We start from the raw sequence: 5,741 nt of genomic DNA, 5'->3' as shown, positions 1-5,741 counted from the left end.
TGCAAAAATAAAAAAAAAGCAGGCCGAGCAACACATTGTTCTCCCGCTGCATCCGATAGGACAGCTCGCATAAACACACGCAAGAACGCGCAGCAGCCCACACACCATGCTTGAAACAGGACGGGACCTTCATTGGTGAAAAGCGGAACTGGCTCCGTCGGACACTTCCTCTCGGCCCTCCCCGCTTCCACCACCTTTTCCGCGGTAGCACGTCCGGTAATTCACGCTACGCTAAGCGTCGGCAGTGGAGGATAGACGGAAAGATCGGGGAGCCGGAAGCAGATCGAGCGCCGGAAGTGTCGGTGGCGTGTCGTCACGGGCCCCTGCGCTGGCGGCCAATCACCGGCCCGAATCGGCCGCTGGTCTTCCGCGGCTGCACACGACTCGGTTCTAAGCGGCTTCTGCTATGCGATGGCGAGTACAAGGCTTCGCTAGCTGCGTCTCGCCCACGCCGAGCATCCGCTGTGACGCCTCCGACACTCGGCAAAGGTCGCCAGGTCACGGCGACTCTATGGCTGGAGGCCGTCGCGGTCATGCATCTGAACGTGTTGGGCAACAGATCGGGACACTAATCTGACAACAAGGAGTGACAGCTTGCTGAGAGCGTATATGATGCGAATATAATGGCGGCCAGTTTTGTCTGCGAGATACAAGCAGCGGAAAGGAAAAGAAGGAATGTTACTAGGCCTCTGGTGATCCTTTCCTCTGAGGTAAGCGTGGATTGAAAGGTGTAGCCGCGGCCAACATAATAGCGATCACTTAGTTAACTAAAGGCCAAATTTGTTTTAACTCCTTTAGCGAAGCTGAAAACGAAATGGAGCACCGGGTGCATATTACCATCGCCCCTAATACCGAGAAAAATTACTCAAACTTTCAAAAGGGCCCTTGCGCTTTTCTTTTTTTTTTTTTTTTTTTTTGCGCACAAAGCCATTATTCGCCAAACCAACTGACACCGGCGGCCTATTATTCGCTGTTGAGCCCTCACAGTGTCCGTCCGCATGCTTCTAGCGGCCGCTGATGGGAGTCGAAAATCGAGTCATGCTGCGTGCAGCCAATAATGACACCAAACTCGTCATAATTCGCTCTCCTCAAGAGCAGTTTGAAGGTCACCAACGAATGACGAGCCGGGGGTTCTCCAGACTGCTTTGGTTGTTGGACTTCGTCATTTAAAAATCGCGTGTTCATTTTCTTCTGGACTCTCAGTTATTTTCCTTTTCATAAATTGTTCCGCGCTCCTCATCCTAACTGTAGAATAGCTTGTTTCTTTTGTACCGTGTACCTGCGTTCAGGCAGATTTTAAGAGAAACTAAATTCATATTCCTCTTTTTATTAATGTAGTTTGCGCCCCGCCGCGGTGGTGTTGTGGTTAAGATGCCCGACCACTGTGCCGGAGCACCCGGATTCGATCCCGGCGGCTGCGCTTCGATGGAGACAAAACGAAGAGGCGTCCGTGTGCTGTGCGATGTCTGCGCACGTTAAGAATCCCCAGGTGGTCGAAAATACTTCGTAGGCCTCCCCTACGGCTCCTCTTTCTCCCTCTACACGCTCACTGCCACCTTCCTCCCGTCCCTTACGGCTTGGTTCAGGCGTCCACAGAGCAAGTGTGAAAGATATTGCGCCTTTCCTTTCCTGTGAACCAACAATTTATTATTATTATTATTTATTATTATTATTATTATTATTATTATTATTATTATTATTATTATTATTATTATTATTATTATTATTATTATTATTATTATTATTATTATTATTATTATTATTATTATTATTATTATTGTTATTATTATTATTAACGTCAGTTATTTGCTTTTTTTTCGCTATCTATCTATCTATTGTTGTTGTTTTTTTCGTGATGTGCTCTACAATTCTCTGACTTTGTATATAAGACAGGCTACTCATTGATTTCTTTCTTTCCGTGACACTTTTTGTCTCAGTTTCATTTCATGTGTTATTTGTTTCTTCTTTTGTGTTCTATCTGTGTGTGTGTGTAAAACTCGTGTGTGCATTGTCATTTTTTTTGTGTGCTGCAGCACGAAGACCACATGGTTGTTCCTGCGCACATTAAATAAAGATTGATTGATTGATTGATTGATTGATTGATTGATTGATTGATTGATTGATTGATTGATTGATTGATTGATTGATTGATTGATTGATTGATTGATTGATTGATTGATTGATTGATTAGTTCGAGGATACCTACAACAAAAATGAGAATGGCTCAATGCTGCTGAACCGAATATGGAGCTGAAGTATTAGCCGCGGGTGACCGAGCGTTCTCCTTCCTCTTCTTCTCCTCCTTCGTCGTTTTTTCTCTTCGTCTTTTTCGCGGCTTTAAGGTCGTTTATGACTGCGGCCACTGACGACGGGCCGAAACCTGGCGTAATGTTGCTTTCGCAACAAAACCAACTGTTAATGCACGTCAGCTACGGTGCGAAGCCGGTGCCAAACACGCGTTACTGAAATCAAGTTTCTGCAAATAGCGACACGCAGCAGCAGGTGAAGGGCGTGTTTCTTGTCCTGAAGGCACACGTTAAGAAGAAACATCAGCAGGCAATATTCTAAATGAACCGGATATGAATAGCTAGCTGCACACGCACGGTAACCGAAGGACAGAGCAACCGTCACTCGCACTTAACACACGCGCTGTGGGGAAAGTTGCAGGAAATCGAACTGCGAATCCATAATAAATAAATTAGAAAATGCTAGAAGTGTGCTTCACAACAGTGCACTAGGATTTGAAGGGAAAGCCCCTCAACATTCCACGGGGACGGCTGATTCACCCACACGTTCCGCTTATGCTGTCTCCCTTTTGACAAGCCAAGAACGCTGCGGAATATGCATGAAGGTGGCAGCCTTTGACAGGCGCGCATCAAGAATCATCCGAGTGGCGCCCGGAGGGGCGTGGTGCTGCTTCAGTAGATGCGTACACAGCGCGGTGACAGATCGTCGGGGCGCCCAACATGCGCAGTCGGAGCCGCCGCGTTACACGCCGGAAATTCCGTTTAGCTATACGGAGATGGGACTTTGCACACTGCTGTGCAAGGGTGAGCTGGCGGGAAGGCGTAAACAAGACGAACCTTTCGAGGCGACTCTCTTGAAGGGTTGATTTCCTGCGCTGTCATTCCGCTCCGCCCCATCCGTAACTGCTTTTCTTTCCAGGCCTCCAAAGACATTTGAAACGTTTCTGGCTGTTCACCAGTTATTTTCGAATTTTCTCTATGTTTAGTCAAGGACATTTTCATTACTTTCCGTACATCCACGTATTTAAGAAAACAATGACTGGTGATATATTCTGTATTATAACCGTCATTTTCAGGGATGGAGGGGGGGGGGGGGTAAAAAGTATTGTTGTCTCTTCTTAATACTTACTACCTCGCATTCGGCCATTAAAGACCCTGTGCCCATTTATCTCGCATACGCATGAGATGATTCTTTGTTTATGCGCGTAGGTAACAATCCAACCCAAGCGACGGAGGGTCGGAGCCTCTTCATCCGCTGGAATAAATAAAAGGTTCTGCTCTTCTAGTCTTAATGAGTACGGTTGAACTAATTTTTACACTGCGCTCTGCTCGATTCTCTTTTACTATATTTCTTTCAACTGGGTTGAACGCATGTTCGTAATTTTTGTCATTTGGCTTGCATCACATTATTCTCACTTTCTTTCTTTTTTTTTTTCATTATTGCAAAAAACTAAGAAGTGAGGAGTGTTTCTTAATGTTACATCGTCAAGTACACATTGCGAGCTGTCTTACAGTGTGAGAATTCGACCTTCGTTATTGTACGCCTCGGTAGCATTTTCTTGAATCTACTGATCGTCGCAGTAGACTTCCACTTAACAATAATTAAAATGGTTTATTTGCAATCATGCTTATTATAAGGGAAAGATGGTGAAAAAAAAAAAAAAAACCTCCCCAGAGAGATTGATCACACTGATCAGAGCATGGTTTCTTTATTTTGGCAGAAACAGCGCCGAAATATAATAAAGATCTGCAGAACTGACACACTGTGTTAAATGTGCTAAGAAATGCATATTGAAAAGGCAAAACTAACCACAGAATGCCACTAACTTCACAAGAAAAATCAAATATTCAAAATTAAGCTGTAGACCTTGGGCAAGTATGCCGAAAATAACATAATAAATAAGACCCTCCAATTTGTACGCATCCGGGAGTTTACTGGCGTTCGTTTAAAGAAAGCTCTACGCATGTTGTTGCTTACGGAGTAATTTCCTTTTTCAGTCATGGAGACTTGCTAAATCCACCGCTGATCATATTAACTTTTCTCACTTCTGAAACCTATTTCATAGGTGCGTTTTATGTGAGGTAACCAAATATATGAATAGCGCAGTACAACATAAGAAACAAAAGGACCTGACGATGCTATAATGAATTCCTCTCACGCTCAGTCGTACACTAAAAAGAAAAGAAAAAAAAAATGGCGCGTTATTTGAATAATCAATATTTCCCGAAAATGCTTTTATTAGCGAGCAGCAACAGCCTCCACTACAAATTGTGTTCACTGAAAAAATAAGACGCGCGTCATTGACGTTCTCGGTTGAATTGATATCAGCCATTCTCCTGATTCTCGGGACTGCGTAGTTGAACATTAAAGAAATTATCAATAAACAAGTGTCCCTCAGAGTTCAATAACCTAGCGCGTTTGGTCTATTTCGGTGGTGGTATGGAAATTATTAAGACAGAAGAGCCTGTGCGCGCATAATTAAGCTCTTCGCGGAGGCTGCGGGAATGAGGCAATCGAGATCAGCCGTGCACTCTCCCGCTAATTTCCACTGCTGCATTTGTACTTTTCTTTCTTTTCTTTTTTTGAGACGAGAAGAAAAAACTACGAACGCTCTAGGCGTTTATTTCACCTAGCGTATAGGTATAGATCCTTTTTTTTTCTTTTTTTTTTACTTTCGCAGATTGTTCGCTAGTTTGAGGTAAAAATAGGCAAAAAAAAATAATTTTGTTGGTGCGCCAGATACGCCTCAGCACATAAACGCGTAATTCTATGCCATATCTAAATAAATGGCTTTACTTATGACGAACAACACGCTGCACAATCAATTTACAACAAGCTCTCACGGTTTGTGGTAGAATAAAGTCAGTGAAACATTACGTAAGCCCAGTGAAGACTTGATAAAACACGCTGATAGCGCGATATATTCCTTTCTTTTTTTTTTTTCAGCTTGAACACCTGAGCATTGAAGCGGCCGCATTTTCACGAAGAATATGAGTGAAAATATTCTTCTCGGCTCCTTGAACCTGTCTTACTAATAACTGTTTATCCCGCCGTGGTGCAGCGTCTGTCGCCGAAACCAGTCAGCAAATATTGGGCTGGGAAGAGCGTACGTTTCACCTAATATTTTTTTAGCATCTGTTCAGCAATTTCCGCTGATGTTTGTCTAAAGCCGTAGCCAACTTGACCTGTACTTTTGAGATCGGAATCGAACAACCGGAACACGAGAATGGAACCGTACGTTATTTCTAAGTCATACAGGCACGCTTGTACATCCTGGTTAAAGCAGGGCGTTATATCTAGAACGGGTGATCTTTCATATAACGAAGTATAGATTACGGCTGACTACTAATTAGTAAGTGCTACTCAAAACCTAACTCGAAGTGAAAACAGGAATGCTAACGCGCCTAATTCGCCTTTGATCTAAGCAGGCTAAATTGACTTTCTTTTTCTCTCTCTCGCTATCTCTCTCAGCTACCATGAAGTCATTTCGTTCC

Source organism: Amblyomma maculatum, chromosome 1 (genome assembly GCF_055883805.1).
Source record: "Amblyomma maculatum isolate TAMU_Amacu chromosome 1, ASM5588380v1, whole genome shotgun sequence".
In the NCBI taxonomy this organism is placed as follows: Eukaryota; Metazoa; Arthropoda; class Arachnida; order Ixodida; family Ixodidae; genus Amblyomma; species Amblyomma maculatum.
This window is presented reverse-complemented; position numbering follows the sequence as displayed.